This window comes from Delphinus delphis, chromosome 7 (assembly GCF_949987515.2).
Source record: "Delphinus delphis chromosome 7, mDelDel1.2, whole genome shotgun sequence".
Taxonomy (NCBI): domain Eukaryota; kingdom Metazoa; phylum Chordata; class Mammalia; order Artiodactyla; family Delphinidae; genus Delphinus; species Delphinus delphis.
This window is the reverse complement of record NC_082689.1, coordinates 98,287,600-98,314,075: the sequence shown is the minus strand read 5'-3', so window position 1 is coordinate 98,314,075 and position 26,476 is coordinate 98,287,600. Positions and strand designations below refer to the sequence as shown.

Sequence of the window (26,476 nt, the reverse complement as noted above, 5' to 3'; positions counted from 1 at the left end):
CAGGTCAGGGATCTGAACCTGGGCACAGACTTCAGGGCCTCTCATGACGTCCTCTGCCACTATGTCCTCTAATCCAGGGTACAACGATGGACAAACGCAGTCCCTGCCGTTAAGGTGCTTGTGGGACAAGCCACCGGGCACCCTCAGTGTCACGTGCCATGGAAAACTCAGCAGGGGGCTCTGGGAAGGCTTTTCCTGGGAAGCGATAGGTAAGTTGAGATTTTATGAACAAGAACTGATGATTCAGGGGAAGAAACCAAGAAAGAAAAACAGGGCTTTCTGGGCAGAACCTGTACAAAGGTCCAGAGATGAGACAGAGTGACATTTTTCTGCATATGGCTCAGCAAGACGACAGAGGCGAGTTCAAAAGGAGGAGAGCGGGGAGAGGGATGTCTCAGCAACAAGGGACCTGTGGCAAGTCACACGGTGGGTGAGAAAGTAGAGAGGCTGGGATTTGAACCCATCACTCTCTCCAAAATACAAGTTTCCTCCCCTCTTCTTCTGCCCACCACACATTTTTTTCAAATGCTGAACTTGGCTGTGGGCCTCCATGGCCCTTAGGTACGTAAACAAGCACTGGAAGAAGAGACAGGAAGGGTCCCTAAGCAAATGTGAACACAGAGGACACACCCACAGCTTCTAGCCTTCTCGTCATGCTTCTTCCTGAAAGGGGTGCCAGGGGTTTCCAACCAGGGTCCTCACTCACGCCACATGCTAGGGCTGTGCAAAGGGCTGCCTGCATCCCAGAGATCTCTAGTCACTAATCCTGAAGAACTAGAGTGGCTCCTCCTGTGATGCCAGAGTGTTCTATGATTATCCAGGCTGCCAGCAGGAAGCCAGACCTGGGTCCCGCTCTGTTCTTGCAACTTCGATGAGGAGACATTAACATCAAATGACTATTGTTTGACACTAGAAGAGAATCTTCTAGGAAGAGAAAGTGCCTTGTCAGTGTTTCGGAGAACCCCCCCCCAAAAAAAAAAAATCCTGCAGAATTATTTATAAGATGGGTGCCACCTGCCATGATTAAAGGAAAGATGAGAACAAATTGAAATGCAGAGTTTGGGAGATGACATAACCACTGGGACCTTCACAGGCTGTAAGAGTCACTCTCACAGTCTTTCCCTGCAGGGAGTTTGGGGTAAGACACAGATGAGAGCGTTGATGAAGATGACTTCTGTGATGAGCCCTCATCTGTATTTTACAGCCCGAAGTCCTGGTTCTAGTGGGACAAGTTGCTGGAGAGTCCAATTCATTTCACAACATTTGTGAAGACGTGTCAAGTAAAGGCAGTTTCTGGCTGAATGTTCGGCGAAGGCCTGTAGCCTCAGCTCCTTTGATAGTTAATATGAAGTTGTTGTTATCAGGGTTTCAGACTCACGACTTCGGTTGGCTTTACAGGCTTTGTTGCTACAGATCTGAGTCACAGTTTCTCTGTAGCTCATCCCCACAGCAGTTTTTTTTAAAAATCCACTCTTACTTTACCCCATGGTAAGGAATGCCTCAGGGTGTTACAAACAATCAGTTGAAAACTGTTATTTCTGTAGCTTCCTAATAGCAACTTGAAATATAGGGCATAAAATTACTAGCTTACAATATTGTTCAATATTAACAGTGGGAAGGGTAATATGTAAAACAGACATTAAAGGATTAGCTGTAAAATACATTTCACTGAGCTAAGTCATTTCTTGGCAAATGGTAGTTTCCAGCTATTAACGTAGGATTTATCAAGTCGAGTGGATTTATTTTTATTTTTCTGTCAGTTTGCTAAATATATTCTATATTTAAATTTCAATTTTGTGTGTGTGTGTTTCAAGCAAATTAGGAGCAGCTGCTGAAAACAAAATCTGAGCTAGAAATGACACCAGAATTTCAAGTCAAAACTGCTCCTCGATTTGATTTCCCCAGCAAATCCTCTAGTAAGTTGACTAAAGATTCAGCTGTAACATCCAAGAGAAAAGTACATGATATGATATTACAGACATCTGTATGACAGATTAGGGGGTTTACAACTGCATCAGAAAATTCAGTAAAAAGGCATATCCTCCACAAGACATAAAACAATGCTTCTACCATTTCTGCTTGAGACTCAGCAGGCACAGAACGCTTTGTTCTCATCAAGCATGTTCAGTAAACACTATGAATTTGTGAACCAGGCACCCAGAAAGAAGGTCGAAAGAGAAATTCCTAATCTCCCAGGGTGGAAATTGTGAAGTATTAAATGGATATTTGATGCATAAATACAAATAACATAATCTCTCTATTTTCTTCTGAGACAGTCACCAGTTACCATAATCCTAAAATTATTCTGTGTTCTCAAATCCCTACAGATTTATTGATTTTCATAAATTGCTTTGACGGAAACTTTCTTAAAAGATGCGAACTAATCTTTCTCTGAGCTTCCTTTCATGTGATAACGTGTGCAACATTTTCAATCTCAGAGGATGCCAAAAGCGAGTTCTTATTTTTCAGAGGAATTGGCTAGAGATCTATAAATAACTGTTACAAAGAAATTAGTTATAGATCTATAAATATTACAAAGCATTACAGAGACAAGAAACTGCCCCGAGACTCATTTGTGAAACTATGGGAAAGTTCAAATTGCCAAGAAGTAATTATTATTTAGAATTCAGGATCCATTTTGAACACTTGTTACTAGTAAGCTAGTTTTAAAGAGAATAATTTTCTTCTCAGACTGTAAGTTGGAAACCACAAATATTTCTCCTCAAATGCCCCATGTTAATAATTCCAGGGGCTTCAAATCATGTATTCCATATAAATCTCTGTTTTCTTGTTCAGCTGTTTTCTGTGGGATGCTGTAGTTCTTTTCATAAATACTTTTCTATTGATCGAAAACTAATGAAATAAGACACCCTCTAACTTGAGTGCATAAAAGTATCGTCAGTGTGTTAAGATGTGAATCACTTATTCAGAAAGCTGGTGGTTGAGTCACGGAAGATATCTCGTCCAGTGTGTCATAAAGTGTGAAGTTCAGGTCCATGAGCCACGTTCACTGTATTACTGAAACACCTCAATTAACTGGAATCCAATGGACCCAAACCCTTGATTCGTTGGCATATTTAAAACAAAGAAGATAAAAACTGCAAAGTCAGCTGTTCAACATTCAGTAGAAATCCTGGGTTCAGGTTCACAAATTAGCTACTCTCCCAGACAGCACATGGCCCCAGGTGTTATACTGCTCGGGTTCAGATTCTGGCTTTGTGTGGCTTGGGGCAATTACTTCATCTTTTAAGTCTTAGTTTCCTTCATAGATAATAATAACAATATTAGTTCACAGGAGTTTACTGAAGACTGGATGCTCAAGAGAAGAAACTCCCGAATTTATAAGGCTGTGATAGGGACTCCATTCATTAAAATGCTTGGGACATATTAAATGCTCAATAAATGTTAGCTTTTTTCAGGACGAGTGACATCATTTGTGGAGCCCAGTGCAGGGGCCCATTTGTGAAAAAGACATTAAGAATTTCAAGATGGTGACAGAGCAGCGTTAAATCAAGCACAGGGCCCTTCTAAGCCCCTATGTGATTGCACAGGTTCACACCCACGAAGTGGGCCCTGGATATCACCTTCTCTGATAATCATTAGACTCTGAAAGACACCCCTTAATCACACAAGGATCTGATTTGTTACCTTTACTAACCTAACTGGGGTAAAAGTGGAATTTTGAATTTTAACCTAATTTTTCAATAACAGAGTAGTATGCTTCCCCCCCCCCCCGTCTATCCTCAAGTAGTGACACTTGCCTGCCCCTGCAAACAGTCGTGAAACAGCTTCCTAATATGAGAATCACCTCCACTGAAGAACCACCGTTTTGGTAGCACATAAGTAATGACCATTTGAAACTCCAGAAAGTGTCAACAGAGGGTACCTGACGGAGGTAGAAAAAATACATATAGCGGGCCTCCCTGGTGGCGCAGTGGTCGAGAGTCCGCCTGCCGATTCAACGGACATGGGTTCGTGCCCCGGTCCGGGAGAATCCCACATGCCGCGGAGCGGCTGGGCCCGTGAGCCATGGCCGCTGAGCCAGCACGTCTGGAGCCTGTGCTCCGCAACGGGAGAGACCACAACAGTGAGAGGCCCGCATACCACAAAAAAAAAAAAAAAAAAAAAAAACCATATCGCAAGGAAAAGTCAGTTTTGTCAATTCTAAGTCACAGTTGCTTTACAATCAGAATGCTAGGAGCGACTTCAAAGTTGCTGCCTGTTTTCATGTATCCCCTTTTCTGTCCCCACAGGACGGCCACCCATGCCCTGAAAGGAAGTCCTGCCTAGACAGGAAATCTGGGAGGAGTCTCCTGCTAAGGCAGCAAGATGGCCCCAGGTGGCAGTGGGCAGAGCGACATTTTATATTCACATTCTTCTTTCTCTGCCCACCCCACTGAATCCCTGCCCTACTCCTTAGCAGCTCCACACGCCTTAATGCTCCCTGGTTTTCTTGATCCTGAAATTCACTTGCTGACTCTTGTCCTGTTGCTGTCCATGGTCCTTAACATGATACAGGGTTGAGGACCAGTTCTTAGTAAAAACCCTGGACAGACAATCGATAAAGGTGTATAAAATGGCAAATGATGACTTCAGAATTCTATCCCATATAACGTTTCCTGAGAACTGACAGTTTCCTTTGCTACTGCACTCTCTAGACATGGCCTCCCAGAGGTACAATAAATAAGTGCACTAAGTTTCTCCTGCCCCCTCCCTCAACTGCCATGACTAACTATAAATTACCAGTTACAATAACAACTGTTACTATATTACACCACATGGTACTGGTACCACATATCTTACAATATGAAAATCCTTTAACAATCTGTCTCTAATTAATTTTAGCCTGGACCCATTCGGTCATGTGCCACCAAAGTACCGTGTAGCCTGCTGCTCGTCAACGGAGTGACTGTGAGAGTCTTCAATTCCCTTTCACATTTATCTCTTTGATTTGTCACTAGACCCCAGAATCATCTGAAGGGATTGGGCAGCTCTCAATCCGATCTCATTATTGACATGTATGTTGACTGATGTTGGCTCTTACAGAATTGGAATCTGCAGATCAATTCTCTGATTAGATTCTCACTGCGGCCATAATCATTTTATCACACGGGCTGCTGCTATCAAATGCTGCTTTATCACTACGAAACGGGGCAAGCTAAACCAGTTTCTCTACTATGCCACAAGAAATAAGACATTCTCCTGGTTTTAAATCTTCCTTTTCTCAAATTTGAAGAAAGTCCCTGATAATTACATTCCTATAGGAGTTAATCTGAAGTTACTGTCCCTTCAAACTATGTTCCATGGGGGAACCAATGTTGAGTCCTAAGGCAAATATATGCAAGACTCCTTGAAACCTGTTTTCCTTTCCTCTCAGAGAGTTTCAGATGTCAGATTATAAAGCAGGTACCTCTGTGTGGTGACTGTGGCCAATTGGGTAGAGCCAGTGAAAATGTCATTGTCTCTGGTAGGGTCTCAACACCTGCCCAGGAAGCCTTGTATGAAGGCGGAGAAACAAACCTTTCAAGGTGCTTCTAGCCCTACACTGTTATTAGTTGTAAGAGGGCCAAGAAAAAAGCAGTGTGGTTGTCACCAGACGACCCACAGACTCAAACTCGGGGTATATGCTCCGTTAAGAAATGATCAGCAGTGACATCAAATATGAAGTATAGTCATCCAAATATTTTCTAAAGTCTAATATTAAACTCTGCACTTATTCCACTGGGAGGAATTAGTAGTTACAAGGACAAATAATTGTCCTTGTAACTACACAGACATGCAATTCCCAGGAAACAGAAAATACAGATTCTCAGGGCTTGTTAATTCCATGGATAGAATTCAGAGCATTCGTGAACTCTGAGGAAGAAAAGGCAGCTTTAGTTCCACTAAACTTGAACGAAAATTTAGCATTTCCTTCAGCTACAAATGCAGACATCAAACTTCAGTGGTATCAACTGCTGACTTCGTCACTGACAGAAATCACAGACATCTTCATGTCACATTACAGTTTTTGAAAATATCTCTAGAAATTTCATATTGGAATCATTACATAAAAAATAACTTAGAACTTCCATTTGAGCTTGTTATTTTATGCTTCAGAAATGAGGCACATGTATTACTAGGTCATATATGTTTTCAATATTTTAGCAACTGGACCTCAATATAATCAGTTTCCTTTATAATCCTATGTCATCTATTTTACACGTTGCAAAACATTATTCTGACAAGGGGACCACAGGCTTCTATGATCTTACACAATGAACCATGGCTAAAAAATATTTATGAACACCATTACTTGACTGCTCCCCGACCCTCCACGTCACGTTGCATGTGACATGGAGACCTCTCCCGGCTCTGACTTTCTACACATGTGAACAAGGATGGGCGGATTTCTTTTCTTTTTTTTTTTTTGCGGTACGCGGGCCTCTCACTGTTGTGGCCTCTCCTGTTGCAGAGCACAGGCTCCGGACGTGCAGGCTCAGTGGCCATGGCTCGCGGGCATAGCCGCTCCGTGGCATGTGGGATCCTCCCGTACCGGGGCATGAACCCGTGTCCCCTGCATCGGCAGGCGGACTCTCAACCACTGTGCCACCAGGGAAGCCCGGATGGGTGGATTTCAGCCATCCTGATTCCTGTCATTTACCTCCAGAACCTGGAGGCATTGGCACCGGTTGGGCAAGGACCTACCATTAATTTCAATCTCCATCAAAATAAATGAGTTTTCTTTTCATTGCCAAGCCGAGCTCTTCAGCTGTGATTGCTATGTATTGTTCCAGTCGAGACCTTAATGGCATTTTAGCCCTGTGGTGGGCTCACAGAGAAACGATTTTCAAACTTCAAAAGGCCACTTAAACGTGTGCAGATGTCTGGAAAATTAATACTATTATCTAACTCTCACCCTTTGCCTGTAGGAGGCAAAGAACAGACAACGTTCAATAAAGATATTAGAGATCAATACATGGTCATAAAGCAAAGTGCTGTCCTTCCGGGAAGCACCAGTGGCGAAAAGTGAGGAATCCAAAAGTGCTTTTGAAAACACTTTCTCATTAGATTTTTTTGTCAAAGTCATTCACTTAATCTGTTAAAGATTTAAAGAGAGAATGGGGATGGGATGGAAGGTGGAAGGAGAGAGAAAGATAAAGATAACTTTCTGCCGTCCTACTTCAACTTAGATGTTCAAGGTCTAGAGTTCTCAAGAGTGGAGGCATTCATTCATTCACAAGACAGAACCTGAATTTGTCAAGGTTAATGTTAAGCAGGTTACAGTTTCTAACGTGTTTTGCATTCTGAGAGACTTCAGCCACATTATGTAAAATTCTCAGGATAGGGAAGTAGTCTCATAGCTAGTTCCAACGCTTTCATAAAGTTTTCAGAACCGCAGTATATTCTCTTCTCTTCCTTCATTTTATTTCCAACAGATTTTCTTCTGTACGTGTCCCAGGTACCCCCAAAAGGCATGAAAACCAGACTTAAAAAAAAATCACAGAATGGGGGCTTTATATTTTTATTAAAGGATTTCTTTTAGAGAGTTCTTCAGTTTGGAAAGGGGAAAGAGAATGAAAATGTGGTAAAAGACATTTTTAGCAGGTTTTCTTTTTTCAGATGGATGGAGCTGACTGTGCGAAGTTCACTGGGAACTCTTAAGGAAGTATTAATATGGAATCATCTCTCTAGATAACCCTTCATAAGAAAACCTGAAAACATTCACAGATTGCAGGTAACACATCCTTTTCAATTCAAGAATAAGCAAGACTGTATTAGTAGGGATTGCACCTAGCTATAAGAAGCAGAAACACTGACTTTCAAGGGCTTAAACATACAGGTGTTTGTTTTCTCACACATCAAGAAGTCCAGCGGTAGGCGGTTTGAGATTTGGGGGGTTGTTTGTTACTGCATTACAACCTAGTTTATCCTGACTGATAAAGTGAGCCAACATGAAACGCCAACCAAAAGGACCAAAACAAAAAGTAGTCTAAAACAGGGTCGTGTATTAGAAATCTCCAAATCATATCTTAATGATATTGGAGTGTTTGTAACACATCCTTTTGAAGGGGATCTTTTTCTTTTGAAGTTCAGAACATATAAGGACAGTCTCAGGATCGCATTCAGCTACAAAAAAAAGAAAAAAAAAAAGGAAACCCTGACTTACAGTGTCGTACGCCTACAGGGGCTTATATTTCTCACATAGCAAGATGTCCGGAGGTAGGCAGTGCAGGCCTGCTGTAGCGGTTCATTGAAATCATCAAGGAACCAAACTCTTCCCATCTTTGGGCTCTGTCATGGTTTTTTTTGGCGGGGGGCGGCTGGGGAGTTCATGCCAAGGTGGTTGCTACGTATGCTGGCATTGCCTCCATCTTCCAGACAGGAAGAAGGGATAAGCGTGAATGAAAAATACCACAGCTGTGTCCAATCCCCTTTATCCAGAAAGCCAAAGCTTTCTGGTAAGTCCCCATTGCAGAGTTCCATTTAGGTCTCACAGGCCAGAACCAGGACCATGTGGACTCTTCGAGGAGAAACAGAAGCTGAAAAACAGTGTATATGGCTTTCTAGTTTCTGAAGTAGAGGAAAGAAAGGAGAAGGATGTGACTGAGTGTGGTGGTCATGACTGCTGCTCGTCAAGTATGTCTAAGTCTCTCTCCTACTGGGAATGTGTCGCCTTGTGTTTCCCGACCCCTTTGTGGTTGGGTGGGGCCATGCGACTAGCTCTGGCCAGTGAACTGTGAGGGTGGTGCTCCAAACCAGAGTGCTTTTAACAGTGAGGTGTGGTCTCCCAGAATCCTCTTCTTCCTGGCCTGGTGACTAGCAATGTTTGAGATGGTGTCTGCTCCATCAGTCATATCTCCTGAGTGTCTAAGAGGCGCAGAGCTCCCCTGCTGACCGACGAGGGCCACGTAACATGAAGAAGAAATGAATCTTGATGTTTGAAGCCACAGAGATTTTGTAATTGCTTGTTACCACAGCATAACCTAGCCTGTCCTGACTGATTCAATGCGTCAACCTGAAACGTCAGCCAGAAGGAACAAATTTGAGAGGCAAAAGTAGTCTCAGGAAGGCCAATGTATTAGCCATCGTGGAACCTGATATCAGCGGGATGATATCCTGAAGCCAACTTTCTCGACCTCAAGTGCAGTTAAGTGGACTTTAATTCATAATGTGAAAGCCGTCCTTGTACTACCCACAGGACACAGACAAATTATCCCTCTCTCCCGTGTCTCTACATAGGTGAGTGGCTAATGAACCAGAGTATGTTCAAGGTAAGCCACCAAATTTAATATGAACTTCCAGGATGACCATCCACAAACATTTAATGCATGATAATGAGGATGGCATAGTTTAGGACAAGCCTAGTTAATGATACAATTCACATGTCTGCCTTGCTGAGCCTGCCCTTAAGAAGAAGAAGAAAAAAAAGAAAACCCAGGCAGGGGCGAGGTGACTAAGAGTTAAAGCATTAATGACCTCTTCAGTTACATTAAAGATCTGATTTTATCTCTAAATATAGTATTTCACATCCTCAGCAAAGTCAATAGAAATTCATTCAATAGTGACGGGGCTCTTCCATAAGGACCCCAAAGGTACCAGCATCCAACCAGTGTAACAGAGGGCAAATCAGATGGGGGAGGAAAGGGAGCACTAGTAGAATTCAATACAAAGGAGGTGGACTGCTTGACTTGCCGTTTCAAGTTTCACTGTTGCTCACATTTCACTTTTAACTACTATCCTTGGGCTGATCATGGGACGGGAGAGGCGAGCCACATGGATTTATGCCAGCAAGATGGTTGGTTCCACAACAGATGGTAACACAGAATCTTACGCAACATACTCATGTGCTAAAAACCGCTTAACATAACTTGAGTTAGGTTCATCTGGTTTGAAATGCGTGCAGAGTGGGGTGTGCGGCAAAGGGGACAGTAAATGGCCCCAAGCGTGACTGCTGATTCGGTCCTTTCTCGGCAGTCACGCTCTAGTTCTCACTCGCAAAGGTCAAAGGAAGACCACTGTCACGTAATGCTACACTTCCCTGGAGTTTTTACTTGCTCATTTAACAGGAGGGATGAGATCATTCAGCTCCTCCTTTTGTAAAATCCAAGTATGGATTGCTTTCTACACTCCCTGAATGTGTACATGTCTCATGTTTTCTTTTGGTGGTTTTCATTTCAAGTGTCAGTTTTTAAAGCAAAAAATAAATATTACGTATTTAGGGATATCAATAGTTGCGGTGATGGTTACAGTTTCTTTTCAAGATTTCAATGGATTCCCACCCTACCATAAAAAGGATAATAAACCCTTTCAATCTTCGAATCATTTAATTTTATGCCTTCTTTTGGTATTTCATTTGGGAGTTATGGCGTGTGAGATATGCACCATGATGGGAAAACAATTAGTCAGCACACCTGTTGTTTATTCACACTGTGTTCAGGGAGGGCCTGCTGGAGCTGTTATTTTATTCCACAGCACGGTGTCAAGCAGGGGGCTGGTGACCTGATGACACCAGATTCTACTTTTATTTGTATTACATGCCTTGGGCCTTGCTCTCCTGTTGGAATGATTTTTGCTTCTCACGTCAGAATCCTGTTTGTAACCCACAACAGCAGTAAGATTTTCAGGTTTAAAAGAAAAATTAGAGTTCAGATGTGCTACAGGAGTGAGTAGTGAGAAAAATGATAAAAGTAGCAGAGACAATGATCCCTTATTGAATATCAACTGTGCCCAGGTGAAACACGAAGTTTAGAGATAAAGAAGTGGGGAGAAAAACAGGCCATTCTAGGTTTGTCCATAATACAGGGGAAGAAATGTTCTGTTTGCTCCCCCTTCTGTTAACAGACTGTGGTGGTAGAAGGAAGTAATACACGTTAAAGAAAATTTAAACTCTGCTTAAAATTTTGATTGGGGGCACATGAAGCCAATAACAAAAAATTGTAATTTCACAGCTTTGGCCAGTTCTCTGGGTGGGTATCTGGGGGTGAAGGACTATTTTATTTAAGACAATGGTTCTCAATCTATCAGACCTAATGTCCCTTGGAAACACATGTATTTAAAAAAAATTCCCCATTTACTGTTTACCAATGATATTCATAGGTAGTATAACCCACTGCACAGAAAAAAGAAAAATTAACATAGCAGGCTTGGCTGCCATCTCTTGAAAGGCCCACTTACAAGGGCGGGTCTGAGCTGGCGTCTGGATTTTGGAGGGCTCCCACCGCCGTAGCTAATCAGAGTGGCTCACTGTGCCTAAGCTGCTTGTACAAATGATGTGGTTTGTGCTGAACGCCTGCTTTCCTTCTGGGAGTCTAGAATTTTGATACATGCTGGGTAAAGGGTGCCTATGTGACCAGCCCTTAATAAAAGTCCTGGGCACTGAGGCTCTACCGAGCTTTTCCGGTAGACGACACTCCACACATGCTGTCACAACCCAATGCCTGTCCTGTGTGACTCTAATAGGAGAGTCTGGAAATCTCGTGGCAGGTCTCCAGACTCACCCTGTGCACCTTGATCCTTCACCGAGTTTGCTTTGGATCCTGTCACTGTAATAAATATATTACTTTCAAAAAATATAATGTACAAACTCGAACTCACAGAAAAGGAAAAAAAAATGTAATTTAGGATAAACAATATGCTTTTTGATATGCAAATGCTCAGGCGTTACTCCCTTGCGGGATACAATAAAGTGGCCAGATGCTTGCCCAGTGGAGTCACCACCAATGAAACAGCCATAAATACAGACTCTTCCTGGTTTCTTGTCCTGGAAGTTCAAACACAGTGAGGGCCACTGCAATCAATGATGTGCCTTCCTGTGACAGTGAACAATTCTGCGTAAAGTTTAAAAGAAAACAAAGTTCAGTTTTTCTTGAAGAATGCTGAGAAAATTCAGCTTCTATTATAACCATGCCCCCGATACTTTGAGTTTCTACATGACATGGTGTCAGGTTCTGTGCTCAGGTGATCACGGGCACACATGAAGGCCTGGCGGGAACTCTGAGGCAGTGAGGTCCAAGGGACCAGGTCTGGCATCCTTGTCTCCAGTCCCTGAAACGTCAGTAGTGCTTCCCAAACATCGTGTCATCCAACAAGATGCCCCAGATACCCCCTTTCCAAGGTGTAGGACCACCCCGTTCAGAACTAATGGTCTTTGAGAACATGTGAATGAAACTAGGAGGCCCATAAGCAGGGCCTGCAGCAAATCTGAGATCAGGCAGGCGGAGGTAACAAGAGTTAATCGCACAAAGGGATAAAACAAAGAAAGTAGGAGTCTCCTAGTAGCTGAGAGCAGACCTCAGTTCAGCTTAGTTCAACAAACCTTTCGTGAGCATCTGCAATGCAGTGGGTGCTGTGCAAGGTGGGAAAAGACAAGGCAAGAGAAAAGGGCAGGGAGGAGAAAGTGCTTGTATTCAGAGGCAAACAGACACGCTGGTATCCCCAGAGGTGCTGATACATGAGAGACCGCTTCTCATGCATGAAAAGACCACAAAGAGAGAGTGGAAAATCTCAACTGTCATTCAGCTGGGGACAGAGTGTGGAGGTACAGTCATATAAGAACAATGACAACTGTAACCGTCAAAATGAAGGCCCAGCCACTGTGTGTCAGGCCTGAGCCAGGTCCTTATGTGTTATTTCAATCCTCACAACACCCCTATGAGGTGGATGTGGTTATTAGTCCCATTTTACAGATGAAGAAACAGAGGCAGAGAAAGGTAAAATAACTTGCTCAAGGTAAAAACTTAGACAGTCTGACTCCAGAGTGCACGCTTATAAGCTCTATGCTATGAAGAACGATTCAGTGAGAAGCAGTTACAATCACAGTAAAATGTTGCTAGGATTTTCTGAGTCTCTGTTGACTCATGACCTCAAAGTCTCCTGTTTACTGATTCTTGTTTTTGAATGAAGGCCTCTATGGTAAGGTTTAAATATACTTCAGCTGGATTTCTGAGATTTGATAGCACTGTCACTTGGGTTTCACGAAGCCCAAGGTTGACCCTGTACCTGTTTTTAGTTTAGAGAAGCACTATGGTATAGTAGTTGAGACATAGGCTTTGAACTCACACTCAGGTTCAAATCCAAGTTGAGGGATCTGCCTGATTTTATCACTTACAAAACAGAAATATTTCCTCATCGTATGTTATGACAATAAATGGAGAGGCTGCGGGTAAACTTCTTAGTGAGGTGTGTGGAGCACAGAGAGTTCACGGTACACAGCTGTTATCATCACGACTCTCCTCAGATAGACAGTGCGCATGTGCGGTCCAGGCCCAGGAGGTGACCATTTCTCTCAGGTGACCCCTCCTACAGCCTTCTTTCCACAGGTAACTGCTGGCTCAGTGCATGACAAAACCGAGAAACAGGTGTTTCCTGCTGGCATTTTCCTGTCCAACCTTCCCTCAGGGTCCTGCCTTAGATGCCCAGACCCCCGGTGCTTTTCTAGGGCTCCCCATCTGAGGCCTGTGTGGGCGTGGTCTGGGCAGTGCTCTGTATGACAGGTCTCTCCTCCCACTTTTGGTTTCCAGAAGTAGTGTGGTGTCATCTCAGCTCTCAGCTAAGAGACCTCATATCTTACAAAGGAAATGAGATGGGACCCTGAGATGACAACTAACCAGAGAAAAGCATTTATGAACATTCCTTTATAATTACTAAAAAAATGACACAGTCAGCTCACCAAATGAAGAAAATGTCAGCCATTTTTGACTTATGTACTAATAGTAATATTGGTACAATGCAGTTAGTTTCCATTCATTTGATATCAAAAGAGAATAAAAGCATGGCCTTTGCAGTGAAATAAGGCCTGAATTCTGGGCCTGTGAACTAAATGCCTTTGGGAGAATCTGATACTCATTTCAAGACCTATAAGGATGAGGGAAACAACACCTACCTTATGGAGTATTGGGAAATAAAAGAGAGGATTTATAAAAAGCATTATACAGGCCCCACAAGAGACACTCAGTGAGTCGCAGCTGCTATTATTATCTAGAACAGGGATTTGCAAACCGTAACCTATGGGCCAAATCCCTGTTTGTATAAATGCAATTTCAAAGGAACACAGCCATGCCTATTCATTTACATATTACCTCTAGATGCTTTGGCTGACGATGGCAGACGGAATACTAGTTCTGACCGATAACTTAAAGCCTGCAAAGACTCAAATATTAACTATCTGGCCCTTTGCAGAAAAAAAATAATTTCTGATGTAGAGTAGAAGTTCTCAAATGGTAGCATACGTCAGACTCACCCGGAAGACTCGATAAACTCCCCATCACTGAACCCCATCCCCAGCTTTCGGATGTCACAGGGATGTAATGAACCTGATAACTTGCATTTCTAACTGGTTGCCAGGTGATGCTGATGCTGCTGGTACAGGGACCTCACATGGAGAGCAGCCCATCTGGAGAAACTTTCCAAATCTCTCCTTTTTACAGTTCTAATAGGATGCACACATAGCATCAGGTCTGCTTTGTGGCTGCTGAAATACACATAAGAGGCATGCATTTACTCTATCTGGTGCTCCAACCAAATTTTTAGATTTCAAAACTAGTGAGGTTGGGACTTCCCTGGTGGCGCAGTGGTTAAGAATCTGCCTGCCAATGCAGGGGACACGGGTTCGAGCCCTGGTCCGGGAAGATCCCACATGCCGCGGAGCAACTAAGCCCGTGCGCCACAACTACTGAGCCTGCGCTCTACAGCCCGCGAGCCACAAGTACTGAGCCCGCGTGCCACAACTACTGAAGCCCGTGTGCCACAACTACTGAAGCCACGCGCCTAGAGCCCGTGCTCCACAAGAGAAGCCACCTTAATGAGAGGCCTGTGCACCGCAATGAAGAGTAGCCCTCGCTCAGTGCAACTAAAAAGAAAGCCCACGCACAGCAACGAAGACCCAACAGAGCCATAAATAAATAAATAAATTTATTTATTTATTTTAAGAAAACCTAGTGAGGTTGACTTTCCCCTTCTTAGTTCCTACTGCAGTCCGAAGACACAACAGGTAAAGCCCAAGCTTTCTGCTACTCTTCCATGAACTAGGTTTGGTTCCTTTTTCCTAAAAGGAGCAGAAGAGCATTCCTAATGTCTGAGCTTTACTTTTTCAGTCCTTCATTTCTCCACTAAGGCTTTACTGAAAAATCCATTCCCACATGACCCTTTGCAACTCCTTTCCAAGTCTTAAAAATTTTTGGCAACAAGATGCACCGAAGTGAAAACAATGGAAAGTTCTTGAGAGTGGAACTCCTGGTTTGTTTGTTCTTGGTTTTTTTTGGAATTGTTTTTTTGTTGCTGTTGCTTTTGGAAAGGGTGATGGGAGGAGGCTGGGAGAGTAAATTAGTTTATTGGTGCTCTGGTAATTATGCTAAGGTGCTAAAGACAGATAAATGCTGGCAATTTTCCCCCTTGCAGTGCTACCAGGAACTCAGGAGGGTAAACAGTATCTCCATCCAAAGAACAAAGGACTAAGCTGGAATGTGGGCTCAGTGGCCAACAGCAAAAGATATATTTCTGGGGCACGAATCACTCCCCAAATCACACTGCAGAGATAATAGCACAGATGAGCTTGTTCAACCTATCTGCCGAGTACCTGAATATCTTTAATATTGCTTCCAGCAGAAGTGAAAAGAATACAACTTTTCTCTCATTGGGACTGACAAGGGTACATATTCATCATCTGATCAATCAGTTAGTTCCTGAAGCTGTTCAGAGTTACAAGAACAGAATATGGTAATTATCAAAAGAATATAAAGAGGATCAGTGGCATTTAATAGTCTTACATTTAAAAAAATATATAATATCTGAATATGTTCTTATAATAAAACTTCAATAATGTAGAAGTATATGGAGTGAAAGTCTTTACAATGTCCTCACCTTCATCAGTTCTATTCTTTTTCCCGTAAGTAGCCGTTGTTTGTATTTGGTATGCATCCTTCCAGAGCAATTACGATGCATGGAATTTACAAATCCATACTGCATTAATCATGCTTTTCTGTTTTATGTAATCCTGATGCTTTGACGCTTGGGGCCTTGCTGATCCTGGAGAGACTACTTCTCCCAGGGTTAGCCCTTCCCTAGACACAGTAAACAACTCACCTAGGAGGGTGCCTTTCATATGCAAACTAACCAAGTGAGAGCCCACATCCTTCCAATGCCTTCTTTTTCAGGCTCTTACTCTCTTATACATTATCATACTAGGTCTCTGCCTTAATCACCTCAGGGCTAGATATCAGGCACCTAAGAGCGGCCCCTACACCCCAGAGCCTTCGGACATTATTCAAACCAGCCAATCCTAAACCTGCTTAACCTGCTTCACCAGATCCTTCCAGCACAACTGGAAGGAATCACGATTGTGAAAACTACAATAAAAGCGTCTTGCCCCCGTTTCTGCCTTACTCTGCCTCTCCTGACCAACCCTGCTGCTTCCACATGGGCCCCTGCATTGCATCACATACGGCATATGTCTTCCTCTTGGGACCTGTAACAAACTAACTGCAAACTATCTTTTCTTTTTTTTTTTTATGAGAAATGTTCTGGCTTATTTATTTATTTATTTGAAGTATAGTTGATTTACAAAGTTGTGTTAGTTTCAGGTATACAGCAAAGTGATTCACACTTATTACAGAAAATTGTTATTACAGTAAACTGAGTACAGTTCCCTGTGCTATACAGTAGATCCTTGTTGGTTATTTATTTTACATACAGTAGTGTGTATCTGTTAATCCCAGACTCCTAATGTATGTAAAAAATAGACATCCAGCATTAGGCATGTGATGTATGAATGTTGTTGAGTACGAATTGATACTTTATTTTTTTACAATTGGTAAACTGCATTGTTCAGAAGAACAAAAAGCTGTCACTGTCCCTCCAGATCGTCTCATCTGCTGTCCTCATCAAACCTGAGTAATAATAAAACCTACATTTTTTTATTTAATTGGGGTATAGCTGTTTTACAATGGTGGGTTAGTTTCTACTGTACAGCGAAATGGAGTTCCCTGTGCTATACAGCAGGTTCTTATTAGTTATCTATTTTATACATATTAGTGTATACATGTCAATCCCAATCTCCCAATTCATCCCCCACCCCAGCTTTCCTCCCTTGGTGTCCATACATTTGTTCTCTACATCTGTGCCTCTATTTCTGCCTTGCAAACTGGTTCATCTGTACCATTTTTCTGGATTCCACATATATGCATTAATATACAATATTTGTTTTTCTCTTTCTGACTTACTTCACTCTGTATGACAGTCTCTAGGTCCATCCATGTCTCTACAAATGACTCAATTTCATTCCTTTTTATGGCTGAGTAATATTCCATTGTGTATATGTACGACACCTTCTTTATCCATTTGTCTGTTGATGGGCATTTAGGTTGCTTCCATGACCTGGCTATTGTAAATAGTGCTGCAATGAACATTGGGGTGCATGTGTCTTTTTGAATTATGGTTTTCTCTGGGTATATGCCCAGTAGTGGGATTGCTTGGTCATATGATAATTCTATTTTTAGTTTTTTAAGGAACCTCCATACCGTTCTCCATAGTGGCTGTAACAATTTACATTCCCACCAACAATGCAAGAGGGTTCCCTTTTCTCCACACCCTCCCCAGCATTTGTTGTTTGTAGATTTTTTTGATGATGTCCATTCTAACTGGTGTGAGGTGATACCTCATTGTATTTTTTATTTGCATTTCTCTAATAATTAGTAATGTTGAGCAGTTTTTCATGTGCCTCTTGGCCATCTGTATGTCTTCTTTGGAGAAATGTCTTCCGCCCATTTTTTGACTGGGTTGTTTGTTTTTTTGATATTGAGCTGCATGAGCTGTTTATATATTTTGTAGATTAATCCTTCTTCCGTTGATTCGTTTGCAACTATTTTCTCCCATTCTGAGGGTTGTCTTTCCGTCCTGTTTATAGTTTCCTTTGCTGTGCAAAAGCTTTTAAGTTTCATCCCATCCCATTTGTTTATTTTTTGTTTTTATTTCCATTACTCTAGGAGGTGGGTCATAAAGGATCTTGCTGGGATTTATGTCAGAGTGTTCTTCCTATGTTTTCCTCTAAGAGTTTTATAGTGTACAGCCTTACATTTAGGCCTTTAATCCGTTTTGAGTTTATTTTTGTGTATGGTGTTAGGGAGTGTTCTAATTTCATTCTTTTACATTTTCCCAGCACCACTTATTGAAGAGACTGCCCTTTCTCCATTGTATATCCTTGCCTCCTTTGTCATAGATTAGTTGACCATAGGTGTGTGGGTTTATCTCTGGGCTTTCTATCCTGTTCCACTGATCTATATTTCTGTTTTGTGCCACTACCATATTGTCTTTATTACTGTAGCTTTGTAGTACAGGGAACACTCCCAAACTCATTCTGTGAGGCCACCATCTCCCTGATACCAAAATCAGACAAAGATACTACAAAAAATGAAAATTACAGACCAATATCACTGATGAATACAGATGCAAAAATCCTCAACAAAACACTAGAAAACAGAATCCAACAACACATTAAAAGGATTAAACACCATGATTAAGTGGGATTTATCCCAGGGATACAAGGATTCTTCAATACACGCAAATCAATCAACGTGATACACCATATTAACAAACTGAAGAGTAAAAACCATATGGTCATCTCAACAGATGCAGAACAAGCTTTTGACAAAATTCAACACCGATTTATGATAAAAACTCTCCAGAAAGTGGGCATAGAGGGAACCTACCTCAACATAATAAAGGCCATATATGACAAACCCACAGCAAACATCATTCTCAATGGTGAAAAACTGAAAGCATTTCCTCTAAGGTCAAGGACAAGACAAGGATGTCCACTCTCGTCACTGTTTTGCAACACAGTTTTGGAAGTCCTAGCCATGGCAATCAGAGAAGAAAAAGAAATAAAAGGAATACGAATTGGCAAAGAAATAGTAAAACTGTCATTGTTTGCAGATGACATGATACTATACAGAGAAAATCCTAAAGATGCGACCAGAAAAGTACTAGAGCTAATCAATGAATTTGGTAAAGTTGCAGGATACAAAATTAATGCACAGAAATCTCTTGCATTCCTATACACTAACAAGAAAAAATCAGAAAATGAAATTAAGGAGACAATCCCATTCACCATTGCAACAACAACAACAAAATACCTTGGAATAAACCTACCTAAGAAGGTAAAAGACCTGTACTCAGAAAACTGATGAAAGAAATAAGACACTGATGAAAGAAATCAAAGATGATACAAACAGATGGAGAGAAATACCGTGTTCTTGGATTGGAAGAATCAATATTGTGAAAATGACTATACCACCCAAAGCAATCTAAAGATTCAGTGCAATCCCTATCAAACTACCAATGGCATTTTTTTTACAGAACTAGAACAAAAAATCTTAAAATTTGTATGGAGACACAAAAGACTCCGAATAGCCAAAGCAATCTTGAGAAAAAACACGGAGCTGGAGGAATCAGACTCCCTGACTTAGGACTATACTACAAAACCTACATTTAAAACACATACCAACACACAGTTTTCAAAAACATAAATGGATGACACAGTATTATGCATACTGTTGTACAACTTGCTTTCTTAGACATAATACAATATTTTGGAACCCCTTCTGGTCAGTAGATGTGGATAAATCTGATAATTTTTCTCACTGCACTGTGTCCCATCACTTGGAAGAACCATTCTTTATTAAATCTTTTTTCCCAATAAGGTCTTTTGGTTGTTTCCAAGTCACTGTTCTTCTGAACACTGCAATAAACATCCCAACGAATCTATATATGCATGTGTGCAAGCATTTCAGTGGAAGAGGTATCAAGAACAGGTATTTCTGGGGCTGAGAACATACACACTTAGATTTTTGTTATAAGCAGCTAAATGGCCTTCCAAAAAAATGTACCAATTCATACTTAACAGCATTGACGTATCACATGCCAAATGCTGGATGTCAGTTTTTAAAATTTTTGTCAGTGTTTCTGATTGCTGTTCTATTTTCACTTCACTGATTACTAATGCACTTGATGGTATATTTGATATTTGGAAATTTTTTTGTTGTGAAAAAAATTTTTCACAGGAAAGTTTGCTTTGAACCTTCGCTTCTCCAAAGGTTTTGGTCATTTTTTCTACTGGGTTATTTGTCCTTATTTTTGGAGGGGCTCTTTATATAGCGTGGAAACTAATATTGGGATTATTTCCTCCCTGTTGTTTGCCCCTTAACTTTATGATGTCTTCTGTAAAAGGGTTGTTTGTTGTTTGGTTGGTTTAGTTTTGAATTTAAATATATCAGTCATTTATGACTTCTGGGTTTTGTGTCTTGCTTAGCAATACCTTACCTATCAAAAGATTATAATGCCATTCTCTTCTCTATTTTTATATTTAATGCTTTAATTTATTTGAAATTTATTTTTGCTTGTGCTGTTAGAACTAATTTTTTTGAAATACATTGATGAATGTCTATTATTTTCTCTATTGATTTAAAATATCTCTATCGTAAACAAAACTCCCATTTAAACATTATTCCTGAAAATGTTATTTTGTTTAGTTCATCTGTTTTTCTACTTTTGAGCCAATACCATACTGACTTAGTTGTAGCTTTGCAACTTGTTTTGAGATTTGGTAAGCAAGTCCCTCTTCATACTTTCTTTTTCAAAAAGTTTCTTCCAGTTCTTGTCAAAGTCCGTAAAATAAACTAACGGGATTCAGTTTAATTTCCATCAATTTGGGGAACTAATATTGTTATTGCCAACTGAAGAATGTCACTACCCATTTGCCTCTACAATGACTGAGTTATTAGCCACTGCTGCTACTGGCCTTCGACACCCCCTGAAAGGAGTTCAGGGTGGAGATCAGGAATGAGGCACTCTGTGCTCTGAGAAAACTGGCAGAACAGGCCTTCAGACAGTTAGATATTTTCAGGAGAAATTTTTAATGAACCTGGATTCTTGCATCTTCCTAGACTTAGAAAAGCACGAAAATCATTAACTAAGATATCCGTTCCTCGTGGCTAGCAGCAACCAAGATGTGTGCTTGGTGGCATGTGCTCCTTCACCAAAATCGCATGTATACTGGCTGACTTCCCTCCCTACCTCTTTGGAACAGTTTCTCAGAGCGATCTGAAATGCTGTCTCCCAGGCTATAGTCCTCAGTAAGACACTGAATAAACTTGACTCACGTGTGTGTGTGTGTGTGTGTGTGTCTGTGTGTGTAAGGTAACATTATCTTTATATTGTTGAGTCTTGCATGGGCATCATATGCTTCCACATTATATATCTCTTACTGTCCAATACAATCTTATAGTTTGCATCACATATGATTTATAGAGCTCTCACATGGACTTATTTATTGGTATTTTATGGGTTTTATTGTTGCTACTATCAATACATTTCCCTTTTTCTTTTTTTTTTTTTTTTTTTGCGGTACGTGGGCCTCTTACTGTTGTGGCCTTTCCTGCTGCGGAACACAGGCTCCAGACGCGCAGACTCAGCGGCCATGGCTCACGGGCCCAGCTGCTCCACGGCATGTGGGATCTTCTCAGACCGGGGCACGAACCCGTGTTCCCCACATCGGCAGGCGGACTCTCAACCACTGCACCACCAGGGAAGCCCCGTTTTTAATTCTTTACTTAGTCATTATTGGTATGTAGAAATGGTGTAGTTTTTTGTACTTCTGTCTTACACATTAAATAATTTTCTTAATTGTTCATAGAGGCTTTCTAGTAATACGTTTAGACTTCGCAGGTCATATTATTCAGAAATAATGATAGCTATATGCCTTTTTTCCCCCCAATACATATGCCACTTATTTGTTTACTTTTCTTATTGGATTGGCCAATAAATATTAAATAGTAATAGATATAAACATATTTCTATTTTTTATGATTTTAATTTAAATGCTTCAATTTTAATTTAAATGCTTTAACATCGAAAATGATACTTGCTATTGGATTCTAATAGACAACTATTATTAAGTATCTTCTAGCTTGTTAAGATTTTTTTTTCTTTTTAATTAGGTAATGAGGCATAATTTCTGGCAGACACTGAGATGATTATATGAAATTTGTTTTATTTTTTAACATAGAGGATTACATAAATGGAATCATTAAGTTAGATCTTTGTGCTACTGGATTAAACTTTGCTTGGTAATAATTTGTTATAAGTTTTAATAATATATCATTTTTTTTTAAACAATATGTTGACCTTTATAAGCACTGCACTGCAGGAAGGAGAATGACTGTGCTCACCAGCTAGGGGCTGGGAATGTCACACCCAAGTTCCTTCATGCATCAACGTTACAAGACTTTCTTTAGTATGAGCACACCCAAGACACCCTCTCCCATGAGTTCTTACCTCCTCCCATAATTGTTTTGTGATCTACAGAAGAAGGTAGTCCTTTTACTTACAAGGTTTAAATTTGAAAGAAAAAAATGTGTACATTTGAAAAGGGGTTAAATATATATTTGAAAACAGGGGACCCAAAGAATTTGATAAGAAGAACAGAAAGTGACAGAACATTCTCTAAAGATTTCATGGTGATCATTCAAGGGGGCAAAACATCAAGCCATTTTGTTTCACTTTACTTTTAGTTCATATTTGTTTTAACTTCTGGAATATGTGACATAACGTTTTGTTGATTAAGTGGGGGGGGCTGATTTACTCTTTATTTCCCTCCCCCCATGGATATAGAAGTGCACGTATTTTATCTATGTGTTCATTAGGCTATAAATATGCCTTCCCAAGGATGTAATTGTTTGCCATCATAGTAAGAGCCACTTAAGGGAAGCGACACAGGGAGAAGCAGAGAAAGAGAACCTTGTTGGTAATAGCAGCGAACTAGAACTGAAAGCCAGATAAAGACTGTTACGTGTCCTGCTTCTCAACGCAGGTCGAACGTCACTATGGGCTTCATTCCATCGACACAGATATTAGAAGGCCACACACCTTTTACGTCCCAGACCACGAGGCAGAGCAAACCTGGGGAGGCCCTGAAGCTACAACTGTGGTTGGCAGTAGAGTCAGGCCCACCCTGTTTCGGTGACTATTTCACTGCTTAAAGGAACAGTTTCATAGGAAAGGACCAACTTGGAATGAAAGGCATGGGGTGTTATTTGTCAATGTTTAGAATTATTTACCTTTTTTCCCACATGTGTTTCATAAGTGAGAGACTTATACTTCGGGTTTGTGTGGGCTCTGCTTGTCCAATGTCAGTATCTGGGTTCGCCTAGCCTTGTGGAATGAGTTGGGAAACTTTCCCTCTGAAATGGTTTAAATGATGATACAAATTATCTGTGTCGAAAGGATGGGGTGGTACAGTCTTGTGAAACTGCTGCTTTGTTCTGAGGTAAGTCTGCCCCTGGAGCTTCTCCTGTCATTGTCACTGGTCGGCTAAAGCTTCCTACCTTCTCCTGAGATGATTTTCCTCCTCTGTCTTCCTTAGAACATTATGCATTCAATTTTATTGGTGTAAAGCTCTCCTTATCTGTAGTTCAAACCATTTTCTAATTTCCAATGTCATTTATTTGCATTTTTACTTTTTCTCCCTACTTCAGGCTTATTCAAATTTCTTTCTTTGTTGGGGAGGTCTGTGTTGATTTTTTTTCACTTCTGTGCCTTTAATGGACTGATTAATTTCTTTGCTCCAATTTTAATTCAAATAGTTATATTCACCATAGCCCTATTATCATACTTTTCCTTTTAATCTTGCACTGCCGGTTAATTTCATGTCAATTAATTTTATTTTGTTCCAGTAAAATATGTAAAAGTCAAATATTAAAAATGGTTTATAATTAAAGCAAAAAATAGAAGTCTTTTCTCCCATTCTTCTCCACCTCTTCGGCCTATATTCTATTACCACGTTTCCTCCTTATATTTGCCCCCAGTTTTTGGAATAAAATCATAGTCATGGCTTACAAACTGCTTTTTGCATATTAGACACTATTCTAAAAATATACACACAGCAAAGGAAACCATCAACAAAATGAAAAGGCAACCTACTCAGTGGGAGAAAATATTTGCAGATCATGTATCTGATAAGTGGTTAACATCCAAAATGTGTAAAGAACTCATACAACTCAATAGCAAAAAACCCAAACAATCTGATTAAAAAATGGAATTTTTTAGAGAAATTTAATAGACATTTTCCCCAAGAAGACATACAGATGGCCAACAGGCACATGAAAGATACTCTGCATCGTTAATCATCACAGAAATGCAAATCAAAATCACAATGAAATATCACCTCAGGCCTGTTAAGAATGGCTGTTATCAAAAAGACAGGAGGTACAAGTGTTACGTTAGGGAAGAATTTTATTGGCTGTGCTTGGTCACAAGTCTACTGCTGGACCAATCACTAGGCTAGCGTGCTGAGTTCTGGGATTGTCCAGCATGGATTTAAGTGCCCATACAGCAGATACTTAGCGAGCAGTATTGTTGAGAGAGGAGGAGCTTTTGCTGTCTTAAATCATATAGGCAGCCATCAATTGCACCTGTCTGTAAAACAGGTCACTTCCAAATTCATAAAATGACTGCATTTATAATTTATAAAACCACTTCTGTGTAAGATGTCACTGTGGTCACTGCTCTATCTTTATGTCAATTTTCATATAACATAAAAAGAAAAATGCGATGGGAATAGGATACAGCCCTGTTAACATGAACCAGCTGGCTTTTAACATTGGATTATTGTGATTTTTGAGGGTAAATATTTTTCCTTAGTTTTAAATCCCCCTTTAGTCTACTCAGTACCTTTTACTCAAGAAGCTGAGAAAGAAACACAGTAAGAATGTGCTAAATATGAATATTCAGGCACTGCGATATAAACAGTTTAAAACAATGATTTGAAATTATAGTAAGTATAAATTCCAAAACTGTAATTTCAGCTTACTTTATCTGTTATATGGGATAGGCCTCAGTGTTAGCTAAATGTTTTAATAAAAAACCAACAATGAATGCACGTAATTAGTTACACATACTAGAAATGCTTGAACATAAATAGAATCTTGAACAAATTCCATGATGTTTTATATAACTTTTCAAAACTTAATAGAATAATCTGGGTTTAGTTCTTATGTTTTTTTCTTACTTTAGTATACAAGTGAGGTCTGCCTTAGAACTGAACCTCTGATTGTGGCTAATAAGTAGAATAAAAAAAATATTTTTTTCAAAAGGTGAAAAAAAAAGAAATACAAGTGTTGACCAAGATATGGAGAAAAGAGAACCCTTGTGCACTGCTGGTGAGAATGTAAATTGATGCAGCCACCATGGGAAAAAAGTATGGGGTTTCCTCAAAAAATTAAAAATAGAGCTACCATACTTTCCAGCAATTCTACTTTTGGGTATATATTTGAAGGAAATGAAACCACTTGTCTTGAAGAAATATCTACACTCCCATGTTCACTGCAGCATTATTTATAATAGCCAAGACGTGGAAACAATGTAAGTACCCATCAATGGAAGAGAGGATAAGAAAATGTGATACACACACACACAAACACACACACACTCACACACACAATGGAATATTATTCCGCCATAAAAAGAAGAAATTCCTGCCATTTGTGACAACTTGGATGGACCTTAAGGGCATTATGCTAAATGAGAAATGGGGCACATACTATTCTTTCGGTTGTTTGAGTCCTTGTAAGGTGGCAAATATCTTTATTCTTGTGCTTGATTAATATTTTGTTGGTTGTGGTAGGTTGAACATCATTCCACTGCTTCCTTAACAGTGACGCTATTGAGAAGTCTGATGCCATTCAGCTTGTAATTCCTATTTTGTTACCTGTAGTCGCTCCGTTATTCTTTGGTCACCTTGGTCCTTAAGGAGCGTCTTTTCTCTTTGAGTATTCTGAAATTTCATGATACGTTTGACGTAGGTGTTTCCTAAATCACTGGGCTACGTACTCAGTGGCCCTTTCGATCTGCAGGCCTGTGCCTTTCCTTAGTTCAGAGCTATCTTATTTGTTTCATAATTGCATTCTTCTGTTTTCTCTGTGGTCTCTTTCTGGTATCCTTATTATTCTTACTTTTGCATTGTTCCTCTAATTTCCTTATTTCTGGACTCTAATTTTTCAGTTCTAATTTTTTCTCAACCTTCCAACCCTTCTACTGAGTCTTTTATTTTGATTACCATAGTGTAATTTCCAAGCATTCTTAAATTTCTCTAATCTCTTTTCATGGTAACCATTTCTGTATCAATAGATTTAACATTTTCTGTCATCTTTTTTCTTTTCAATGTTCACTGAGTTATTTCTGTGACCTCTGGGTCCTTTTTCTCCATTTGTCTGTATTGGTGTCTTTCATTTATGAATGTGTCCTCAAAGGTCTGGTCACCCTTGACTGTCAATTCGTGTATGAGAATGCATTTCTAACAGCTGATTACACACCCCCGTGCACGGGCACGGCTTGTTCCTGGCTGGGCTTCATTGAGAGGGTGACGAGCTGACCTTCCCATTGAGGAGACTCTCCAGATAACAGAAATGGGAGGTTTTTCAGTTACTGAGATGAATCCTCCAACCTC

At 40.5% G+C, this 26,476-nt stretch overlaps 1 protein-coding gene across 1 annotated transcript in view; it reads right to left on the bottom strand.

The window, feature by feature from the left end:
* Positions 1 to 26,476, bottom strand: part of NCKAP5 (NCK associated protein 5) — a 965,176-nt gene that overhangs the window by 121,538 nt on the left and 817,162 nt on the right. The gene's annotated exons all lie outside the window — the stretch shown is intronic.